Source organism: Loxodonta africana, chromosome 1, assembly GCF_030014295.1.
Source record: "Loxodonta africana isolate mLoxAfr1 chromosome 1, mLoxAfr1.hap2, whole genome shotgun sequence".
NCBI classification, from domain to species: Eukaryota; Metazoa; Chordata; class Mammalia; order Proboscidea; family Elephantidae; genus Loxodonta; species Loxodonta africana.
In genome coordinates, this window is record NC_087342.1 from 74,210,389 (window position 1) to 74,235,626 (window position 25,238).

Below are 25,238 nucleotides of genomic sequence, written 5' to 3' on the forward strand. Positions count from 1 at the left end.
TATTTTAAAAATATTTTCAAGACTAAAACAAAAAGAAAAATATTGAGAAAATTAAAGAAGTGCTATTTGTTATGACCCAAAATATTCATTTTAGAAAATTAGATCAATTTCTATAAATGAAAAGTAGCAACTAATTTTTTTTCTGTAAGATATTTAGCCAGTCAGAGTGAAACATAGAATCTTCTGATTCATAACCAAGTGATGGTTTCTGACTCATCGCAACCCATTTCACAAAAATACCAAGATAATTCAACACAGAAAGTGTAGGTTTTTCAACAAATATTGCTGGGACAATTGGATATCCACACACAAAAAGATGAATTTAGAGCCTTACCTCCAATGGTACACAAACATTAGCTCGGAATGGATCATAGACCTAAATATAAGAACTCAAATTATAAAAGTTTTAGGTGAAAACAGTGGAAAAAAATTATGTGACATTGGGTTAGGCAGAGTTCTTAAATATAACACCAAAAACACTATCCATAAAGGAAAAAAATTGACAAACTGGACTAAATAAAAGTTAGAATCTTTTTCCCTTCAGAAGACACCATTAGGAAAATGAAAAGACAAAACACAGGCAGGGAGAAAATATCTGTAAATTAGGTAACTCATGAAGGACTTGTATCCAGAATATGTAAAGAACTTTTACAGATCAATAATAATCAGATAAACTACCCAATCTAAAACTCACAAATTATTTGAATGGACTTTTCTCCAAAGAAGACATACAAATGGCTAATGAGGACTAGAAAAGATGTTCAACATCACAGTCATTAAACAAACAAACAAAAAAACCCAAATCCATTGCTGTCCAGTCAATTCGAACTCATAGGGAGCATAGGAAAGAGTTGAACTTCCCTATAGGGTTTCCGAAGAGTGGCTGGTGGATTCAAACTGCTGACCTTTTGTTTAGCAGCTGTAGCTCTTAACCACTATGCCACCAGTGCTCCTCATAGTCAATATGCACTCACAAATGAAACCACAATGAGATACCATTACACACCTACTTGTATGTCGTTATCAGAAATCATAGACGATTACCTGTATTACCAAGGATGTGGAGAAACTGGCACTCTCATACGGTGCTGGTGGGAATGTAAAATGACACAGCCACTTTAGAACACAGTTTGACAGCTTTTTAAAAGGTTAATTATAATTTTTATGTATTGTTACATATTGAATTCTATCCTCCAAAAATATGGGTTGTAAATTCTAAACCCTATACCTGTGGAAATGGAACGCATAAACATTGATATCCTAGGCATTAGTGAGTTGAAATGGACTGGTATTGGCCATTTTGAATCAAACAATCATATAGTCTACTATGCTGGAAATGACAACTCGAAGAGGAATGGTGTTGCATTCATCGTACAAAAGAATGTTTCAAGATCTATCCTGAAGTACAACGCTGTCGGTGATAGGATAATATCCATTCTCCTACAAGGCAGACCAGTTAATACGACTCTTATTCAAGTTTACGCACCAACCACTAGGGCCAAAGATGAAGAAATAGAAGATTTTTACCAGCTACTGCAGTCTGAAATTGATTGAACATGCAATCAAGATGCATTGATAATTACTGGCGATTGGAATGCAAAAGTTGGAAACAAAGAAGAAGGACCAGTAGTTGGAAAATATGGCCTTGGTGATAGAAACAATGCCGGAAATCGAATGATAGAATTTTGCAAGACCAACGACTTCTTCATTGCAAATACATTCTTTCACCAACCAACATAAACAGCAACTATACACACGGACCTCGCCAGATGGAACAGACAGAAATCAAATTGACTACATCTGTGGAAAGAGGAGACGGAAAAGCTCAATCTCATCAGTTGGAACTAGGCCAGGAGCTGACTGTGGAACAGACCATCAATTGCTCATATGCAAGTTCAAGCTGAAACTGAAGGAAATCAGAGAAAGTCCACGAGAGCCAAAATATCACCTTGACTATATCCCATCTGAATTTAGAGACCATCTCAAGAATAGTTTTGATGCATTGAACACTAGCGACTGGAGACCAGATGAGTTGTGGAATGACATCAAGGACATCATCCATGAAGAAAGCAAGAGGTCACTGAAAAGACAGGAAAGAAAGAAAAGACCAAGATGGATGTCAGAGGAGACTCTGAAACTTGCTCTTGAGCATTGAGCAGCTAAAGCAAAAGGAAGAATTGATGAAGTAAAAGAACCGAACGGAAGATTCCAAAGGGCGTCTTGAGAAGACAAAGTAAAATATTATAATGACATGTGCAAAGAGCTGGAGATGGAAAACCTAAAGGTAAGAACACACTCGGCATTTCTCAAGCTGGAAGAACTGAAGAAAAAATTCAAGCCTTGAGTCGCAATAGTGAAGGATTCCATGGGGAAATATTAAATGATGCTGGAAACATCAAAAGAAGATGGAAGGAATACACAGAGTCATTATACCAAAAGAATTATTCAATATTCAACCATTTCAAGAGGTGGCATATGATCACGAACCGATGGTACTGAAGGAAGAATTCCAAGCTGCACGGAAGGCACTGGTGACAAACAAGGCTCCAGGAATTGATGGACTATCAATTGAGATATTTCAACAAACAGATGCAGCACTGGAGGTGCTCACTCCTCTATGCCAAGGAATATGGAAGACAGCTTCCTGGCCAACTGACTGGAAGAGATCCATATTTATGCCTATTCCCAAGAAAGGTGATCCAACTGAATGTGAAAAATTATAGAACTCTATCATGAATATCACATGCAAGCAAAATTTTGCTGAAGATCATTCAAAAACGGCTGCAGCAGTATATCGACAGGGAACTGCCAGAAATTCAGGCTGGATTCAGGAGAGAACGCGGAACCAGGGATACCATTGCTGATGTCAGATGGATCCTGACAGAAAGCAGAGAATGTCAGAAGGATGTTTACCTGTGTTTTATTGACTACGCAAAGGCATTCAACTGGATAACACGGCAAAGAATGGGAATTCCTGAACACTTAATTGTTCTCATGAGGAACCTTTACATAGATCAAGAGGCAGTTGTTCAGACAGAACAAGGGGATACTGATTGGTTTAAAGTCACGAAAGGTGTGCGCCCGGGTTGTATTCTTTCGCCATACCTATTTAATCTGTATGCTGAACACATAATACGAGAAGCTGGAATATACGAAAAAGAACGGGGCATCAAGATTGAAGGAAGACTCATTAACAACCAGCATTACGCAGATGACACAACCTTGCTTGCTGAAACTGAAGAGGAATTGAAGCACTTAGCAATGAAGATCAAAGACCACAGCCTTCAGTATGGATTACACTGCAACATAAAGAAAATAAAAATCCTCACAACTGGACCAATGAGCAACATCATGATAAATGGAGAAAAGATTGAAGTTGTCAAGGATTTCATTTTACTTGGATCCACAATCAACAGCCATGGAAGCAGCAGTCAAGAAATCCAAAGACTCATTGCATTGGGTAAATCTGCTGCAAAGGACCTCTTCAAAGTGTTGAAGAGCAAAGATGTCACCCTGAAGACTAAGGTGCACCTGACCCAAGACATGGTATTTTCAATCACATCATATGCATGTGAAAGCTGGACAATGAATAAGGAAGACTGAAGAAAAGTTGATGCCTTTGAATTGTGGTGTTGGCAAAGAATATTGAATATACCATGGACTGCCAAAAGGACGAGCAAATCTGTTTTGGAAGAAGTGCAGCCAGAATGCTCCTTAGAGGCAAGGATGGCAAGACTGTGTCTTACATACTTTGGACATGTTGTCAGGAGGGATCAGTCCCTGGAGAAGGACATCATGCTTGGCAGAGTACAGGGTCAGCGGAAAAGAGGAAGACCCTCAACAAGGTGGACTGACACAGTGGCTGCAGCAATGAGCTCAAGCCTAATGATGACTGTAAGACTGGCGCAGGACCGGGCAGTGTTTCCTTCTGTTGTTCATAGGGTCGCTATGAGTCGGAACCGACTCGACGGCACCTAACAACAAAAACAACATACCTGTGGATGAATTCCCATTTGGGAATAGGGTTTGTCTCTTAGGTCAAGGAAGCCAGATGAGTGTAGGGTATGTCCTAAACCAACTAACACGTGAGATAAAAACAGCATATTAGACACAGAGAGAAGAGAGCACACTCTGGGAGAAGACAGATGCTACCAGAAAACAAAAGAAGGAGGTGAATCTGTAAACAAGCACAGGAAGTAGAAGGATTCCAGTCTGCTAAAACCAGGTTGGCTCCACTGGGAATTGAACCCAGGATCTTCTGCGTGTAAAGCAGATGTGCTAACCACTACACCATGAAACCACAGGAAATATACTGCCATGGACTGTCAGAAGAACTAACAAATCTGTCTTGGAAGAAGTACAGGCAGAATGCTCACTAGAACCAAGAATGACAAGACTTTGTCTCACATACTTTGGACGTGTCATCAGGAGGAAGCAGTCATTGAAGAAGGATATTATGCTTGGTAAATTAGAGGGTCAGTGAAAAACAGAAAGACCCTTGAAGGGATGGACTGACGCAGTGGCTGCTACAATGACCTCAAGCATAACAACAATTGTGAGGATGGTGCAGGACTGGGCAGCATTTCGTTCTGTTGTAGCGTGTGCCATGAGTCAGAACCAACTCCACGGCACCTGAAAAAAAACAACAGAAAGCTGAACTAGAAGAGGAAGGACTTCCCCCTAGAGACACACATAGAATTTGGCCTTCTAGACTGCTGAACTGCGAGAAAGAAAAAGAAAAATTCTGTTCTTTAAGCCACGCACTTGTGATATTTCAGTCGCAGCAGTAATAGGAAACTAAGACATTATTATGTCATTACGTCAGGAACCACTTCTGTTTTCCTACCTTTGTATTGGCAGTGACTGGCAAACAATAATACATTAATGCCTGTTGCCATCAAGCCCAGTCACTGCTCCACAGGGTTTCTATGCAGCAGCTGATATTTTAGTTTTGCAGCTGAGTTCTTAACCACTACACCACCAGTGTTCCTACTACATCAATATCTCGACTAAACATTGGAGGAAATCCTGCAGCTGCCTTGGGGAGGTGAAGCAGACACAAAGTTTAGTCTGGTGTGAAGCCTATGGAGATGTGGCTAGTCTAAAGATTAAATCTTTCCCTCACAAGTGATTCCCTGTGGGGCCAAGCATGGTCCAATCTTCTCTCAGAATCAGTTCTTCACTGATTTGAAAATCCATTTAACTAAACTTGTCTTGGGTCTGGGATAGTGTCATTACCCCAAAAGTATGAAGGACAAGTACCTAAGCTTTTGGATTTAAAAACCAGCAATATCTGGATGGAATTATGTTTTTGTATTTATCTTGTCCAGAAATGCAGAAATTAATCCTTCATACTGGATTATTGTGAAATCCAAATCTTTCAGAAGGATGGTGGGCCATCCCAAGTTTTATATTGAGCTCCTGTGCTAATCAGGCCTCCTTGTCCTCATTTACCCCAGAACTGAGCTCAATCTGTTTAAGTTGTATTTCCAACACCCTTAAAATTTTGGTTCTTGTATTGTGTACTTTTAGGTCTTAGAATCTGTGAGTTTCTTATGCACCGGGTGTTGATTCAGCCTAGCCTCCCCACATGGTCCAGTCTGCATGTTCAGAAATGCTGGATGTCATGTGAGGAAGTTGTTACTTGCTAGCTGCTGATGGGAAAGCTGATCCCAAACAGTGTGAAGGGAAAAAAAAGTTAAAAACCTACCTTTCTGATAATAGAATCTAACGTGGAAGTAAGGGCTGTCCTTGGGTAAAAATCACCACAAAGGTATAATGAAGCAAGAAGAAAGCGTCTGCTCCGTGAACTTTCAACGAGGCAAAAATGGGAAACAGACAAGCGTACTTCCAGAGCCATGTCTGCCTGAGTACAAGGAATGTTACAGAATCGTCGGTATATAATAACATTACAAATGAGTAAAATCATTAAAGGTTTCACCTTTTCAGATTGGCTAAAAACTGCTGAATACATGCGATTCTACATCTTGAATTGTCTTTCTTAGTAATCCTTGGTTCTGGTTTGAGTAATGACAGTCAGATATGTCTTAGGTGGTCCAACAAACCTTGCTAGTTACTAAATACTAATAGACAAAGGGAAACCCTGGTGCCATAGTGGTTAAGCGGTACAGCTGCTAACCAGGAGGTCCTTAGTTCAAAGGTACCAGGTGCTCCTTGGAAACTCTATGGTGGCAATTCTACCCTGTCCTATAGGGTCACTATGAGTCGGAATCAACTTGACGGCAGTGGGTTTTTAAATGGACAAAGATAACAGTGGAAAATATGTGGGTCTTTTGTGCTCTGTTTAAGAATTGTTTATGGTAAAGTATCCCTAAAAGATGTTTTCTAGGTTTTCCTAACTATTGTTTTTATATGTCAGGACCCAGTTGATGTGTCCTTGTGAGTCCAGCTCCAGCTAGGTCACATTCTTCATACTCAAGGACAGGGAATAATGGCTCCAATTTGAATTTCTAGGTTAAGAGGACCCCATTCCCTTCACCTCTTCTGCCAACACATTCGGCTGTGATAACCATGGATCAGAAAAAGGAACCCGAGGCATGACATCCAGTTACATCTGTTTAAGTATAAGATATGATATATTGTTACGGAAAATCAATAATCATCTAGATCTCATTTTCATCATCTCCTAGATAAGAAATTTAAGCCAGAATGCTCCTTAGAATGGAGGATGGTAAGGCTTTGTCTTACAGGTTTTGAACACGTTACCAGGAGAGGCCCTCAATGAGATGGATTGACCAAGTGGATGCAACAAGGGCACAAACAGTAAGGATTGTGAAGATGGTATAAGACCAGGCAGTGTTTCCTTCTGTTGTACGTGAGGGTGTTATTTGACAACACCTAAAAACAACAACACTCTGTGCCAGGGATTGTTTTTTTTACTAACACTACAGTAGTAAACAAACGCAAACAAGTCTTTGCCCTCATAGACCTTACATTCCAGTGATAAAGAAACACAGTACACAAAATGATTTAGTGAATTACATTATTGTTGTTGTTAGGTGCCATCAAGTTGGTTCTGACAGGTATTGGCCCTATATACGAGAAAACGAAACACTGCTTCTTCCTGAGCCATCCTCACAATCTTTGTTATGCTTGAGCCCCTTGTTGCAACCACTATGTCAATCCATCTTGTTGAGGGTCTTCCTTTTTTTCACTGACCCTCTACTTTACCAAGCATGACATCCTTCCTCAGGGACTGATAGATCCCTCCTGAAAATATGTCCAAAGTATTTTTTTTTTATATATGAGAAGTAGTCTCACCATCCTTGTTTCTAAGGAGCATTCTTGTCGTACTTCTTCCAAGACAGATTTCTTCCTTTTTTTCGCAGTTCACGGCTTATTCAATATTCTTCGCCAACACCAAAATTTAAAGGCAACAATTCTTCTTCGGTCTCCCTCATTCATTGTCGAGCTTTCGAATACATATAAAGCAATTGAAAACACCATGACTTGGTTTCTTGTGCACCTTAGTCTTCAAGGTGACTGCTTTACTTTTCAATACTTTAAAAAGGTTTTTTTTGCAGCAGATTTGCCCAATGTATTGTGTCTTTTGATTCCTCGACTTCTGCTTCCATGGGTGTTGATTGTGGACACGAGCAAAATGAAAAATCCTTGACAACTTCAATCTTTTCTCCATTTCTCATCATGTTGCTTATTGCTCTAGTTGTGAGGATTTTTGTTATCCTTATGTTGAGGTGTAATCCATATTGAAGGCTATAGTGTTTGATCTTCATCAGTAAGTACTTCAAATCCTCTTTACTTTCAGCAAGCAAGGTTATGTCATCTTTATAATGCAGGTTGTTAATGAGTCATCCTCCAATCTTGATGCCCTGTTCTTCATCATATAATCCAGCTTCTCAGACTATTTTGTCAGCATACAGATTGAATTAAAAAAAAAAATTTTTTTTTTGAATAGGTATGGTGAAAGGATCCAACTCTGACGCACACTTTTACTAACTCTAAACCACTCATTATCCCCTTGTTCTCTTTAAACAACTGCCTCTTGATTTATGTACAGGTCCTCAGGGGCAGAATTAAGTGTTCTGGAATTCCCATTCTTCAATTTTTTATGATCCATTCAGCCAAAGGCCTATGCATAATCAATAAAACACAGGTAAATATATTTCTAGTATTCTCTGCTTTCAGCCAGGATCCATCTGACATTAGCAATGATATCCTTGGTTCTGTGTCCTCTTCTGAATCTGGCTTGAATTTCTGGTAGTTCCCTGTTGATTTACTGCTGTAGCCACTTTTCAATGATCTTCAGCAAAATTTTTCTTGTGTATGACATTAATGATATTGTTCAACAATTTCCATATTTGGTTGGATCACCTTTCTTGGGAATAGGCACAAATATAGATCTCTTCCAATTGGTTGGCCAGGTAGCTGTCTTTTTAAATTTCTTGGCATAGATGAGTGAGCACTTCCAGTGCTCTATGCAATTGTCGAAATATTTCAATTCGTATTAGAGTCGACCTTGATGGCTTGGATAGAGTCAACGTTTCAGGACCTTCATTTGCTGATGTGAAATGACTCAAAATAAGAAGAAACAGCTGCAAACATCCATTAATACTAGGAACTTGGAATGGAAGAAGTATGACTCTAGGAAAATTAGAAATCATCAAAAATGAAATGTAACACACAAACATTGATATCCTAGCATTAGTGAGTGGCAATGGACTGGTATTGGCCATTTTGAATTGATCAACCATATGGTAAACTATGCCAGGAATGACAAATTGAAGAGAAATGCTGTTGCATTCATTGTCAAAAAGATAATTAGAAGATCTACCCTGAAGTACAATGTTGTTGGTGATAATACCCACAGTGAAGACACTGGAGAAAATTAGAACAAATCCTTAAGAGCCAAAGTACAACCTTGAGTATATCCTACTGAACTTGGAGACCATCTCAAGAATAGATTTGATGCATTCAAAACCAATGAATGAAGCCCAGAGAAGTTGTGGAATGTTAACAGGACACCATACATGAAGAAAGCAAGAGGTCTTTTAAAAGACAGGAAAGAAAGGAAAGACCAAAATGGATGTCAGAAGACACTCTCAAACTTGCTCTTGAACATCAAGTAGCTAAAGCAAAAGCAAGAAATGATGAAGTAAAAGGGGCGAACAGAATATTTCAAAGGGCAGTTTGAGAAGACAAAATAAATATTATAATGATAGGTGCAAAAGCCTAGAGATAGAAGACCAAAAGGAAAGAAGAAGCTCATTAGCTCTCAAACTGAAAAAACTGAAGAAAAAACTCAAGCTTTAAGTTGCAATAGTGAAGGATTCCATGGGGAAAATAGTGAACGATGCGGGAAGCATCAGAAGAAGATGGAAGGAATACACAGAGACACTATACCAAAAAGAAGAAGCCAACATTTACCCACTTGAGGAGGTGGCATATTATCAGGAACCAATGGCACTGAAGGCATAGATGAAAAACAAGGTTTCCGGAATTGGTAGAATTTGAAATTACATAGTTCATGAAAAGCAGACAAGGGTTTTGCAGAAAAAAACAGTTTTCAATGGTTATGAGGGTGAGGAGGGAGGAAGAGGGGTATTCACTAACTAGATAGTAGAAAAGAATTATCTTAGGTGGTGAGAAAGACAACACACAATACAGGGGAAGTCAGCACAACTGAACCAAACCAAAAGCTAAGAAACTGCCTGAATACAACCAAATACTTCAAGGGACAGAGTAGGAGGGGCGGGGTGTGGGGTCCATGTTTTCAGGGGACATCTAGGTCAACTGGCAAAGCAAGGTTTATCAAGAAAACGTTCTGCATCCCACATTGGTGAGTGACGCCTGGTGTCTTAAAAGCTAGCTATTGTCCATCTAAGATGCATCAATTGGTCCCAACCTGCCTTGAACAAAGGGGAATGAAGAACACCAAAGACACAAGGAAAATATGAGCTCAAGAGACAGAAAAGGCCACATAAACTAGAGACTCTATCAGCCTGAGACCAGAAGAACTAGATGGTGCCTGGCTACCAAGGACCACCCTGACAGGGAACAAAACAGAGAGTCCCTGACGGAGCAGGACAAAAGTGGGGTGCAGAACTCAAATTCTAGTAAATGGATCAGACTTAATAGTCTGGGTGAGACTGGAGGGATCTTGGAACACATGGCCCCTGGACTCCCTGTTAGCCCAAAACTAAAACCATTCCAATAGCAAACTCTTCAGACAAAGATTCGACTGGACTATAAGACATAAAATGATACTCATGAAGAGTGTGCTTCTTACTTAGTTCAAGTAGATACATGAGACTAAATGGGTAGCTCCTGTTTGGAGGTAAGATGAGAAGGCAGAAACGGATAGGAGCTGATTAAATGGACACGGGAAATCCGGGGTGCAAAAGAGAAGTGTGTTGTCACATTTCAGGGAGATCAACTATGGTCACATAACAATGTGTGTATAAACTTTTGTATGAGAAACTAACTTGAACTGTAAACTTTCATTTAAAGCACAATTTTAAAAAAAGTAGCTAAGTGCTTTGGAGAACAAAATCACAGATGAGAATAAGGAGTTCAGGAGTAGGGGAAGCCTGGAAGTTCAGGGTGTCTTCACTAATAATGTGCTATTTGAAGAAGTAGAGTTAGTTATATACACATACGGAAAAGAGCATTGCAACCTAAGGGAATAGTCAGTGCAAGGGCCCTGAGGCAGAAGGATGTCTGATGTATTTAACGTGGAGCAAAAAGCCATTGTAACTGTGGCAGCATGAGCAATGGGAAGAGCAAATTGAGTGGGGAGCAGGGAGCTTATGCAGAGCCTTGTGGGTCATTACAAGGATTTTGACTTTTTTTTTTCCTGAGTACAGTAAGAAGCCAAGCTGAGAGTAAAACAAGGATTAATTGTTGGCTTTTAAATATTCTGTAGAAAGTACCCTATTTAAGGAAATGGAGGCAAACTCAAGACATATTAAGAAGTTAATAATATTCTGGAGCCCTGGTGGCACAGTGGTTAACAGCTCAGTGCTAACCAAAAGACCAGCAATTCGAATTCACCAGCTGCTCCTTGGAGACCCTATGGGGTCATTATGGTCAGAATCGACTCCACAACCGGTAATTATATTTCACATCAGAGAATATTATGTTATGGGCCAGGCAATTAGTACTGAAAGTGCTGAGAAGTGGGCATATTCCAGATATATTTTGAAGATAATGCGAAAAAGATGTTCTGAGTGATTGGATATAGGGAATAGAGCAAAAGCGGAGTCAATGAAGCCTCAAATTCTGTATCATAAACACATAGAAGGAAAAAGATGCAGTTAAATGAGATAGGAATAACTATGGTTAGAACATTTTTGGAATTCCACCTTGGGATATTTTAAGTTTAAGATGTTTATTGTAAGACTTCTAAAAGGAGATATCCAGTAGGCGAAGAGATACACAATGGTACTCAAAAAAAAAAAAAAAAAAAAAGACTATGTAAAATATAAACCATGAGAAGATGATCTTAGCCAGGTAAATAGAATAAATATAGAAGAGAAGAGGCCTAAGGGTTGAGCTCTGAGACTGTCTAATGTTTACCCAAAAGCCAAAGAGGTCTTTGGAACAAAATGGGCAATGTCATGTTCCTCTTTAAAACAGTCACTTCTTTCCTACTCGTCACATTCAGATTAAAATCTAACCTCCATAGTGTGGAGGACCCTCCCTGACCTCCCTGATCCTGCACCTGTTATTCTGCTTACTTTCTCTTCTCTGCCCACTCTAGTTCACACCTACAACTGAAGCTCCCCACACTCCACTTGCTCTCAATTCCATATTCACCTAGGCCAAAATCCCCCCTCCATTCAACTGCTCTTTAACCACCTCACTTTTTTTTAATCACCTAAACTATAAGTTAGCCACCAATTCCCCCAGCAAGTCCTGATCATTAGAACTGGGTGTGTTACCCCTCTTCTGTTCTCCTATGAGAAAATCCTGTGATATTTATCTATAATTCTACTCAGCAATTTTATTGTAACTAAATTACTTTCGGAAAATTTGTCATAATGATTGGTTTAGGTGCCCCTTCCCTCTTTCTAGTTTGCCATTTTCCTAAGGACGTCAGGTACTTCCAATAATCACCATGAGACTAGGCTGCTCAAACATTTCTTTAAAATATTCAACCAAAGTTTGACAAAGATTACCAAACATATGTGCTAAATGGAATCACTGTTTATCCTGCTGATCCGATTTCAAAACAAAGAGGATGAGGCTGGAGATTCTGCTAGTGAGAAACGTGGATTTCCCGTGTTTACCCACAATATTGCCATCAGGTAGGCGACCTTTCTCAGAGTCTTAGAAGGCTCTCTTTTGTCACGTGTTTCCAGTACTTCGGGAAAAACACATTTTGGCTGCTGATCATCTTTAACTGGACTCAGCCTTATCAAAATTTAATTTTAGAAAGTAGTAGACAGCAGATTGTTTCCAATACCGGGGTAAGGACAGTGACTTAAGACAGCTGAGATGGAATGAACAACAAAGAAGAGCCTTTGGGTGGTTGGGGGAGGAGCTTAACCAGCCTTTACTGAAAAAGGAAAACCAGGCTAATCAAGGGTTATGTATAGGTGTGTGGACTCGTAGCAAGACAAAAAACCGAAGGAGGGTGTCTCCAGGAGAGAGGGAGAGAGCCAGAGAGAGGAGAGGGGGTGCGGAGGTCCCCCCCCGCCCCATTTCTTTAAAAAACCAACACAAGAAAACACACACGCACACGATCAACGTTTGTTCCGGAGTAGAAACATAAATAAGGAAGAATTAAGCACTGGTTTTCTCTCTTCCAAAGACAAACACAAACAACTAACGGAAAAGGGTACGGAGGGTTGCAGCTGCGCGCGGGCTGAATCTCGGTTCGCAGGGGTGTACAAGGAGGCTGCTGGGACTCACCGGTTTCTGCAACACAGGGTGGCCACTCGCGGGTTATAGAGGCATCTCGAGGGCTAGGGGTCAAGTGTTCCCCCCCCCCGCCGAAAGCTGGGCATCCAGCCTGTCGAGTCCAAGGCGCCCTCTCCAAGTCCTGGGCACTCTGGTGAGATCTCGGGGACCGCGCCCTCTGCAAGTCCTGGGCCCCCCTCCAAGTCCCTTGTGCCCACGGAGGCTCCTAAGGTCCGCGCCCTTTCCGGGTTCAGGGCGCCCACGCCCCCATTCCGGATTTGCCTCTTAGGGTGTGGGCCACGCATGACCCCCTCTAGTGGGCTCAGTACGAAGGCACCTGGTGCTGGGAAAGCAGCTTGCAGCCGCTCTGACTTGACTGAGGGCCTTCTGCTTGAGCCCAGCCACCTGCTCGCTCAGCAAGGCTGGCCCTGGACGTGGGCTCCGTGTTCTGGCTATTAAGCGTCTTCACTTTCTCCTCCAGGAGCGAGATGCGCTCCAGCTTGCCCTTGCGGTACTCGGAGGCGGCGAAGGGATAGCGCACCATTTGCACTCTGCCTTGATGTGCACTTGGGTGTCCCTGTCGATGGGCGACTACTGCCGACTCTCGCCGAAGCTCAGTCCACCAGCACCGTCTGCGGCTGATCTTCGGCTCCTGTCACGCGCGGCAGAAGCCCCAGCGCGCCTGGTGGAGGCGGTGGAAGGGCAGGAGCTCGGAGGCGGCGGCGAAGGCCACTGTGGGGGTGCCACCTGCTGCGGCCAAGCAGCCCATGTAGCTGCTCGAGTTTACACATTCCAGAGCAGAAAATATGACTCTGATAGAACCAAGTAAATAAATAAATAAAACCCAAACCCACTGTCGTGGGTCGATTCCGACTCATAGCGACCCCATAGAACAGAGTAGAACTGCCCCATAGAGTTTCCAAGGAGCACCTGGCGGATTTGAACTGCTGATTTCTTGGTTAGGAGCCACACCACCAGGGTTTCCTCTTATAGAACAGAGGAGTTCATTTGACGTCTAATACATTCACTCGCCACACATTCCACTTCCATAAAGTCCCCACCACGCCCACGACCTTGTCTTGACAGAAAAGTAAGCACAGACCTACACCCACACTCTCTGGCCCTCGGTGTCTGCCGCTAGTGCCAGGGCACAAAGTGCAGAAGGCATGCTGAGCCCAGCCCTTTTGTCCCAGTCCCTAAAGGATCAAGTCCAGTCATCAGGAATTGAAGATCATAGTGCCTTACACTGGCAGAGAAACGAGCCTAGTGTTTTTCAAAACATTTTTTGGAAGTTGACCGAGATTTCCCTACCCGGTGTTTGTGAAGGAATTGGGAGCCTGTGAGTAGCATTTCTTGGCTATGATTTATTTTATGATACTGTTAATTTTAAGAATCGGAAAGTGTAAGCGGGGGGGTGGGGAACCGCTCCTCGACCATGAAAATGTCCTAAAGAAAAGCAGAAATTTCAGATGAATCAATTTTGAAACCGCATATTGCTCTGGCAAGCAAGTTTCCGTGGTGTAGTGGTTATCACATTCGCCTCACACGTGAAAGGTCCCCGGTTCGAAACCGGGCGGAAACAGATTTCTCATTCTTTTTGTGAATTCTGACTTTACCTCCGGAAAATCTTCATCTGAACATGCTTCAACCAAGCCCCTAACCTTCGCTTTCCTTTTGTAGCACTAGAGTTTGAATTAAAAGTATAATGTAGTTGACTCGCCTCCTAGCCCGCCCCCAGATGCTTGACAGGCACTCCATTTTCCATTGGGTTGGAAAATTTCTGCAGCTGAGAGAAAGGCGAGGTCTCCATCCTCTTCAGGCACAGGATTCAAAGTGAGAAGCCCTGAGACAACAGTGTGGCTGATGTATGCAAAAAAAAAAAAAAAAAAAACCCATGCCATCGAGTCCATTGAGACTCAAATTGAAGCTATAGGACAGAGCATAATGGCCCCATTGATTTTCCCACAGTGGCTCCTGCACTGGAACTGCTGGCCTTCTGCATAACACCCCAGCTGTTAACCAAATCGCCACCAAGGCTTGGGATACGGAAGAAACCAAAAAACAAACTTGTTGCCGATCGAGTGATTCCAAGCCATAGAGAATCAAGAGTACACGGAAAGTGTCCCATAGGCTTCCAAGGAGCTACTGGTGGATTTGAACTACTGAGCTTGTGGTTAGCAGCCATACCTCTTAACTACAGCAACAAAAAAGAAAGGAAAAAAAAAAAAAAAAAAAAAAAACCTATTGCCCTGGAGTCAATTCTAACTCATAGCAACCCCACAGCAGAGAGTAGAACTGCCCCATAGCGTTTCCAAGGAGTGCCTGGTGGATTCCAACTGGTGACCTTTTGGTTAGCAGCCATAGCATTTAACTGCACTCCCAGGGTTTCCGAAAATGAAACAGCTGACCTTAGAAGATATACAGGTGCAGGGCCAGAAGTAGTGAGGCTAAAGCAGGGTTACTAGAATTTATTTTTATATACGAGTTTGGTAAGGGGTTACAGTTAATGGTGGAAACCATTATGTGTGAGGGTTTGTTAAAATCATTATGAAAAGTTCCAGAAAGGAATAAGAGTACAAGCGGAAACTCATTGTTTCTTTGTTTTCCCTACCTAGACCTGGAACGTTCCATGAAGGGTACTCTACCTTAACCAACAAAGAACTATGCCATTGAGAAGTTATGCTGTCACAGTGGAGCATATTGCAATTTCTTTTTGACTGAACTGAGAACCCACTGTAAGTCACCAAGCAAGAACAGATGTTGCCAGTTTGTTCCCAAGGAAACCTCGGCTTAGTAACTTAATGGAATCTAGCCAAAAAAGACTCCTTAAATCAATCATGTTTTCCCATGTTATCTTTCTCACCTTTGACAATAATGTCATTTTTCTTAATTCACTTCCTTCCGTAATAGTATATTGGAGACTCCCTGATGGTGATTCAGTGGATTCAGCTAGTCTCTTGTGCCCAACACACACTGGCGAACCCTCATTGCAATAATCATTCTGTGCTGAATAAAAATCTCATTTGATTAAATTTGATTCTGGGTTCATTTTCTCCATGACAGACAAGATGGTGGCTGTCAGTGTAGGAAGAAGTAGTCAGAGTCTGGAAATATTTTCAAGAAAGAGAAAAGAGAAATTTCTGACCAACTGGATGTGAGGTATGAGAGAAAGAATGAAATAAATGATGACTTCAAGGTTTCTTAGCCTGAAAGACTGAAAGAATTGAGTTGCCATTAACTGAAATGGTGAAGATTGGAGGTAGCAGGATTCTTAGAGAAAAACGGGAGTTCTGTTTTAGACATGCTAGCTTTTAAGATGCCTAGTATAAATCATTCAAGTGGTAATGCCAAGGAATCAGTTGTGTATAGAAGACATGAGGTTAATGGAGTGGTCGAGACTGCAGATACAAATGTGTGAGCTGTAGACATATAAACCAAACCCATTTTCATCAAGTAGTTAAGGGCTTGGCTACTAGTCAAAAAGTCACCAGTTCAAACCCACCAGCCACTCCACAGGAGAAAGATGTGGCAGTATGCTTCTGTAAAGATCATAGCCTTTGAAACCCTGTGGGGAAATCTACTCTCTGTCCTATAAGGTTGCTATGAGATGATGTAGGCATGCAAATTATTTAAATCATGAGAATGGGTGAGATTACCAGGAAGTGAGTGTATATAGTGAGTGTATATAGAGAAGAGATTCAAGGACCAATCTTTGGGAGATTCTACTATAGAATGGGTGAGGAGAGGTGAAACAAACAGAGGATATTGAGAAGGATGAGCCAGTGAGGTAGAAAGATAGTCAGGATAGCACTGTCTCCGAAGTAAAAAAGAAAAAAAAAGTTTTAAGACAGTGAGTGTGTTTATTGACACTGAGAAGTTGTCTTAGTTTCTCAGTGCTGCTGTAACAGAAATACCGCAAGTGGTTTTCTTTAAGGAACAGAAATTTATTTTCTCAGTTTAGGAGTCCAGATTCAGGGCCAGCTCTAAGGGAATGCTCTTTCTTTGTTGGCCCTGGGGGAAAATCTTTGTATCAGTTTCTATAGCCCCAGGGTCCCTGGGTTCCTTGGTAATCCTCACATGGACTTCTGTCTCCTTCCCTGTTTGTTCTCCCTTATCTCAGTGCCAATCTTTTATTTTTGTATCTCAAAAGTAACTAAAGAAATATCGTACACTGTTATGGCCTCTTTAACATAACAAAGAAAACGGCTTCCAAAATAGGATTAAATCTCTAGGTATAAGGGTTTGGATTCCAACACATATTTTGGCAGGACCTAATTGAATCCATGACAAAAGTTAAGAAGGATAAGGTCTTGAAAGAGTGAGAAGTCATTGGTAATCCTGACAAGAACTTTCCAAGAACTGGTTGTGTCAAAAAAGCAGAATGCAGGGGATTTAGAATCAGCAGGAGGGAAACTGGAGATAGTAAATCTGCATAACTCTTTAGAGGGGATTTTTTATAAGACCATCTGAGAAATAGGATAGTAGGTAGAGGGATGTGTTGGGTCAAGAGAGACCGTTTTAAGATAGGAGATGGATAGCATATTTGAATGTTCATGAGAATAACTGGATAGGAGCAAATTGAGAAGTTTCACACATTCACTCCGACTTTAGCAGGGATCTAGATAATGGTGGGGATGGGAGGGGGAATCTCCCTTCATGGGCAAACATTATACTGAAAGCCAACTGGTAGTTAAAATTAAAAAAAAAAGAAAATATGTATTATGTTTAACTGTGATTATTTCAGCAACTAAACATCAATTTCCACAGCTGTTAAGGGCAGTGCAAGAGGTAAGCAGACAGTTAGGTACAGGACATAATCAGATAAAGTGCTTGAGGGCCACAGAGAGATGCAGTGTACTGGACCCTGAAAAAGGGAGAAGGAGAAAGAGATGCTCAAACGGACAGCCACCATCAGACGCACACCCCATCCCCAAGTCCCTCCCCACTCCCAGTTTGGTTTTCTTCACTAAAATTTCTATCTTAAGGGTTTATGTCACTTGTTCCAAAAAAACTCTTTTGCCTTTTTTTTTCCTCCCACACCCGTTAGAGGGGGAGCAAAGCGGGTATATGTGTGACTACTGAGGATTAAGGAAATTAAGTCAACATTTGATCCAGATTTGATGTCACAGAGGCTATTTTCAAAGCTCAGCTGAGTGCAAAGGAAGGACAGCAAAATCTTTTTAATGCAAAAGCAACTTCTTCCTTGGCCCCTACGGGGTTCTATCCCCTTAGGGGCCAAGGAAGAACTCAGCTTTACCACCAACACTCTTGCTAGCTGAGCTAAGCAGCCACCTGTGCAATGTTTCCTCCACATTCAGAATGCACAAAGATTGCTCCTTCCCTCTTCACTCATCCAAAGGATACTCTCTTTTACATAATCTTAACTATGACTAAATGACACTATGTTTTCAAGCTTCTCTTTATGTTTTCTATTTCCCCTTTCCGCACTTCCGCAAGGAGAAAAAGAAACACAAAAACTCTACCTCCAGCAGGAATGAATTCGCTCCTTCTGTGGAACATTAGACGTTCTGGAGCTCGTGGATTTCGTCCGGACAGAAACATTCACTAGAGATACACCCCCCCCCCCCACACCCCCATCGCCACCGAAGGATTTGGTTGATTTGTTCCCAGCTCAGAGCGTGAGGATTTCTTTCCAGATGGGAAGGAACCTCCTAGGCGGATCTGCCCTGCTGGCTCCTGTATCCCGGGGTGATGCCACTTCTCTGTGCTTCCTGAAAACGTCCTGCGGTGAGAATCGCTGTTGGTCCATTTTGCGATTTTATTGTCATTAGCTGCTTACGAGGACTTGTATTATCTGGTTCTTCACCCTTCTGGCATCCCCGGTGCCCGCACAACAGGATGGTTGGCTCAATAAACTAAGTTCACAATTGGGAAAAGGCGTACAGTAAATCATGTTTGCAATGATCAGGTCCTAGAAAAACAGAAGAAGTCTCTATATTTTGCTAAAAAGAAAGTATATTCCTTTAATCCTTAACTGCAATTTTCTAACAGTGGAGTTCACAACGCTCAGATTATTTCGGACGTGTCAAGCTGCTCTCTCTTTCCCAGGCACCCCCAGAACAAAAAGGGACTCTGGGGTGGAGAAGAAGCGCCGACACCATCATATTCTGTGGACTGATCTGGCGGAAATGCCATCTCTAAACTCAGCGCAAAGTGTGTGGGTCAGCCATGCCAAGTGATGCTTAAGGCAGAGCCTGGAAAAAGGCAGCTCACTCTTAGCTAAGGAGAAAACAAAGGTCTGTTAGGGGAAAACTGATTCCACAATGGGATTAAATCTCCAGGTATAGGGGTTTGGATTCCAACACATATTGAAAAGGAAGGATAGAAGAAAGAAAAGTATATCAGTGTTTACATTTTCCTCCAGTAAATCAAATAAATGGAACAAGGAAATCGCAGGCATATTTCAAAGAATTAGGCGTGTGTCAGGCAAAATATAAGGATGTTTATCGGATATGAGTGAGACAAAACTGAAGAGAAGTTCATTTGATGTCTAATAGACTCACTGGCCACAGATTTCACTTCCACAAAGTCCACACCACGGCCACGACGCAGAACTGGGCAAAGCCTGACACCACGCACTGTGGACCTCAATCGCTTGCCCTACTACCGGGGCACAAAGTGCAGAATCCCTACTGAGCTCAGATGGTTCGTACTAGTTCCTAAAGGTTCCAGTTGGGACAACTGGAGATGAAGATAATTACGCCTTGCACCGCCAAAGAAATGAGCCTAGAACTTATGAAGAAAGTCATTGGAACTCGCCCGAGATTTTTCTACCTCATGCTTGGAAAGGGATTGGGTCATTGGGAGTAGCGTGTGCTTGGCTATGATTTGTCTTGTTCTGATATTGTTGATTGTAAGAATCGGAAAGTGTGAGGGGAGAAAAATACTGTTCAATCCTGAAGACACATCCTGATACAAAGGCACAAATTCCAGATTAAGCATCTATAAAGCAAAAAGGTATCAGCACAAAGAGGTTTCCGTAGTGTAGTGGTTATCACATTCGCTTAAGATGCAAAGGATCCCCGGTTCGAAACCGGACGGAAACAGACTGGTCTTTCCTTTTGTGAATTCTGAATTTGCTCCAGAAACTCTTCATCTGCATATGCTTACGTTTCAACCAACCCCATAAGCTTCACTTTGCCTTTTCAACCCCAGACTTTAAATTACCAGAATAACATAGCCCAATGGCTTCCTTGTTCGCCCACAGCACCTTGGCAGGTCCTCAGTTTTCTATTAGTTTAGAATTTATTGTGCACCCGCTGCAGTAGTTAGCCATAGGAGCAGACGAGGTCCCCATCAGTTCTGGGCACAAGATTCAGAGTGAAGGGTCCTGAGACTGCAGTGTGGCTGCTGTATGCAAGAAGGATCAAGAAGCCAATTGTAACTGCGGCAGAGTGAGCAAGGTGGAGAGAGTAGTAGGAGCAAACAAATCCAGCGGACACTTGTTAGGTCTGTCAACGCGTCAATGTAAGGAGAATTTTCTAAGAAGAGAAATGATAGCGTTTTATTGCGGAATAGGTAACAACAACAAGAACCCAGGTCAGAGTATCACTGGGAGGTCTTTGAACTCTGGAAGAAGAAAAGTATTTTTATGCATGAGGGCTAGGGACCACAGATGAGATAGGTAAACCTGTTGTTGTCAAGTTGATTCAGACTGATGGCGACCTATAGGACAGAGTAGAACTGTCCCATAGGATTTCCAAGGAGAGGCTGGTGGATTCTAACTGCTGACCTTTTGGTTAGCAGCCAAGTTCTTTTCTTTTCTTTTTTGAATATTTTTATTGTGCTTTAAGTGGAAGTTTACAAATCAAGTCAGTCTCTCATACAAAACCTATTATACACCTTGGTGTATACTCCTAGGTACTGTCCCAGCAATGAGACAGCACACTCTTTCTCTCCATCGTGTATTTCCGTGTCCATTCAGCCAGCTTCTGTCCCCCTCAGCCTTTACATCTCCCCTCCAGACAGGAGCTGCACACATAATCACAGTGTCTGCTTGTTTCAAGAAGCTCACTCTTCAGCAGTATCATTTTCTGTCTTATAGTCCAGTCCAATCCCTGTGTGAAGAATTGGCTTCAGGAATGGTTCCTGCCTTGGGCTAACAGAAGGCCTGGGGACCATGATCTCCATGGTCACTTTGGTCTCAGTTAGACCAATAAGTCTGGTCTTTTTAGAAGAATTTGAGGTCTGCATCTCACTGTTGTCCTGCTCCTTCTGGGATTCATTGTTGTGCTCCCTGTCTGGGCAGTCATCGGTTGTAGCCAGGCGCCATCGAGTTCTTCTGGTCTCAGGCTGATGTAGTTTGTGATTTATGCGGCCCATTCTGACTCTTGCGCTCATACTTACCTCCAGTCTCTGCTGTTCTTCATTCTCCTTTGCTCCACGTGGTTCAGATCAGTTGTTGCCTCTTAGATAGCTGCTTGCTAGCATTTGAGGTCCAAGAAGCCACAGTCCAAAATGGGATGAAGAATGTTTTCTTAATAGATTTTATTATGCCAATTGACCAAATGTCCCCTGAAACCATGGTCCCCAAACCCCTGCCCCTGCTACGCTGGCTTTTGAAGCATGCGGTTTATTCAGGAAAGTTCTTTAGCAGCCAAGTTCTTAACCACTTCACCACCCAGGCTACCTGAGATACATAAAAAAAAAAAGATACATATGAGGTGTAAATAAACCTTCCATAATGTCAGTGAATGATCACAGAACTGGGGAGACAAATGGCATGCATAAACATCATTTCAGGGAATATTCTCATCTTTCCCTTTCTGGAACATTCTTATCACTTGCTTATGCATAAATCACAATTTTGTCATACATCAGTTACAAGGGATCTTTTTCAGATCAAAAATATTTTTATCATATGACTACATAGTTGTTCACTTAAGGTGGGGTTCATGTATTTTGAAAGCAGAAGAAAAAAAGACATAAAGCACAAAGGGAAGTTTCATTTCAAACCTCCACCAGTCGGTCATGCCATTAACCCAGTTTTAAGATGCTCTTTCACAAATAACTCCTCTGATCATGAATCTCCACTGAGAATTCTTAACACTATTACATTAATGCTTTCTTTTCCATGGAGCCCTGGTGGTGTAGTGGTTAAGAGTTTAAATGGTCAGCAGTTTTAATCCACCAGCTGCTCCTTGGAAACCCCATCAGGTAGTTAGACTGTGTTCATAGGGTTGCTATAGGTCGGAATCGACTCAACAGCCATGGGTTTGAGTGCTTTTTGTTTTCTTTTCTTTTGCATGGATGTACTCTATGGATGTTTTCCTTCTGTACTTAAAATATCATACACTGATGCCCTCTTTTACCATGCCATGACTCATATTCTCTGCTTCTGTGATCATCTGGTTGGGGGCATATATAAAGCAAGGCCAGATTTGAAGAAATAACTTGGCATTTTCAAAACACTAACTCCAAGTTTGAAACTAGAGTTCCCTACAAATTTGGTTTTTGTAGGGATATTAAGAAAAGGCATATCAGGCATAGGAGGCACTGAATGAAGTTAGGTAGCTTTTTGGTGAATTTTTCTGATATGTTGTTGCATTTCTCCCTGCAGTGTTTACCTAGTCATAACAAGAAGTGTTAGCAATGGCACAGACAAATACTAAACAAAATCCTTAAAATTCAGCAATGTGCATGAGGTCTCATTCCTCAATCTGAAGTTGTCTACTTCAGATCTAGTCAGCTTCTGGCCACTGGGGCCTTTGGATAGAATCTTGAAGTCCCCAGAAGGATGGTGTGTCCAAAGAGATTTTCTTGGCTTTCTTAAATTGAGATAAAAAGATCCAAGGTTTAATTTTTGGAGCTTGCTTGTACATGGAATGGTGAGGAGAGCTAATTACGGTCCTTTTCATAAGTACAATATAGTCAAATATATTGAAATATTGTGGTCAAACATGTTCAAGAAAAAGTAAAATTTACTTGCAAATGACACACTTAAAAATGGCTACAGATGACTTATTATAATAATTCTAAAAAGTGATGGACTTGATGGAAATGTATTATATAACTAATGTAAGGTTAAATGAATTCAATTAAAAATTGGTTAGATGAAAATACTGTTAATCATAATGATTAATGTTAATTTCAAAGAGGTTTAGATATAACATATAATCATCTTGGTGCAGAATATTAAATAGTTAGAATATACCAAGAATATGCCAAGATTACTAAGATTTTTTTTTTTTTTTTTACAACATCTGAATAGTAAGAAAAAATTTCCTGGATAAATAATGTGAATTTCCCATTAAAACCCTTTCATGACATGTGGGCCAGAACCTGCCCACAAATATTTTCAAGATCTCAGGTTTCTTGGAAGGGTAATTTTCTCACTGAAAGCATTTGCTGTCCTCCAGTGGGGGCCTGATCAATCTTCAAAAGTTGAAAGAAAAGGTCTTTGGTGAATATTCACTGAAGTAGGAGGCTTAGGTAGGAGGCAGTGTTACCAGGAAATATGACTGGGTCAAATTCTTGTCTCTTTTGGGTTTTGTATGGCTTGATAAGTTTAGATGGATGGATTTTATTTAGATGTTTTGACTAAAGCTGAAAATTAAAGAAAAAGTTGCTCAGAGGAAAGAAAACACAGGTACAAATAATCATTTTCCCTAGTGATTCCTGAAATTCTAAATTAGTGTATTAGGACAGATTTTAAAAGGCACATGAAAGAGAGATTTATTTCCTAGTTTCTTTGAATAGAAAGGAACTTGAGTCAGCTTTGTTATCAAAAGCAAAGAAGGAGGAGGCTTTGGCAATGAAACAGAGGGGGTAGGAATTGAAATTTAACCCTGCAATTCTTTATTCTGTTTAGTAATTTAGAGACAGTGTCTTGCAAGAAAGGAAAAACCAAAAGAACAAAACCTGTCTTTAAGGAGCTCAAATTACAACCCAAATACAAACTTTTGCCTGCAAGAATCAAAACAAGAACCAAAAAACCTACCCAAGGACCAAACAAACAATAAAAATTGCAAGAACCCAAACAAGTCTACAGTACAACTCAAAAAACTTTGATGCAAGCAAGCAGGGTTCATTTTCATGAGGTTATTTAGGTTAAGCAGACCCTGAGAAATTATGGAATTGGAGACTAGAGTCTCGGTCCTCAAATTCTTGGGTGTGTGAAAGATAATGCAACATCAAATGCCACTTGTGACACCGAATACATCGAAGTGTAAAACTGACAAGAAATCTGTAAGGAGAGAAGTGGTAGATTTTATTGTAGAATAGAAAACAACCAAAACAACAGCCCAGCTTGGGGTAACACTGAGAAGGACTCCTGTGTCGCATTAGCACTGGGAGGTGCTTCAAACTCTGAAAGGGGAGGGAGAGTTTTATGCATGAGGACTGGGTGTTACACATGTGTTACATACAAGTCACAAGTAAACTTTTCACAAGGTCAGTTAATCATCAGATTTTCTGTGAGCAAAATGTGTACATAAACAACTTTCTATGGAACAGTATGGTCATTACATTCCTGAAACATTCTATTGCTTGCTTATTCATGAGCCACAACTTTGTCATACATCAACTGAAAGTGTTCTTTCTTAGAACAAAATATATTCATCATAGAACGAATATGTAGTTGTTCACTCAAGAGGTAGAGGATGCACATATGCTGAAAGCAGAAGAAAAGGGGGTATAAGACAAAGGGAAGTTTCAATCCAAACCTGAGTCAGTCAGTCATGTCAAGCATCTCAGTTTTAATGTGTTCTTTCACAGGCCTTTATTCATTCATTCATTCATCTATTGAAATGAGAAAAGTCTGTTTTGGCTTCTCTTTCATGCAGTGAATTGGGAACATGCATGTTCTTTTTTTTATTGAACTTGAGATGAAAGTTTACAGAACAAACTACTTTCTCTTTAAACACTTAGTATACATATTGTTCTATGACATTGGTTCACAATGCACGGCATGTCAACACTCTGCCTTCTCCACCTTGGGTTCCCTATTGCCAGCTTTCCTGTTCCATCCTGCCTTCTAGTCCCTGCCCCTGTGCGGTTGTGCCCCTTTAGTCTTGTTTTGTTTTCTGGGCCTGTCTGATCTTTGGCTGAAGGATGAACCTCAGGAGTGACTGTATTACTGAGCTGAAAGAGTTCCTAGGCATCATACTCTCAGGGTTTCTCCTGTCTCTGTCAGATTAGTAAGTCTGGTCTTTTTTGTGAGTTTCAATTTTATTCTACATTTTTCTCCATCTCTGTCCCAGACCCTCTATTGTGATCCCTGTCAGAGCAGTCAGTGGTGCTAGCTGGGCATCATCTAGCCCTACTGGACTCAGTCTGGTGGTAGATGTGGTCAATTGGTCTTTTGGACTAATCTGTCCCTTGTATGTTTAGTTTTC

At 41.2% G+C, this 25,238-nt stretch overlaps 3 non-coding genes across 3 annotated transcripts; 2 read left to right on the forward strand and 1 right to left on the reverse strand.

The window, feature by feature from the left end:
* Positions 1-4,227: 4,227 nt before the first annotated feature.
* On the reverse strand, positions 4,228-4,300 carry TRNAV-UAC (transfer RNA valine (anticodon UAC)). The gene has a single exon. It is a non-coding gene; the product is annotated as a tRNA-Val (tRNA).
* Positions 4,301-14,391: 10,091 nt separating this feature from the next.
* TRNAV-CAC (transfer RNA valine (anticodon CAC)) lies at positions 14,392-14,464 on the forward strand. Its single transcript has one exon. It is a non-coding gene; the product is annotated as a tRNA-Val (tRNA).
* A 5,412-nt stretch (positions 14,465-19,876) lies between these two features.
* On the forward strand, positions 19,877-19,949 carry TRNAL-AAG (transfer RNA leucine (anticodon AAG)). The gene has a single exon. It is a non-coding gene; the product is annotated as a tRNA-Leu (tRNA).
* Positions 19,950-25,238: the final 5,289 nt, after the last annotated feature.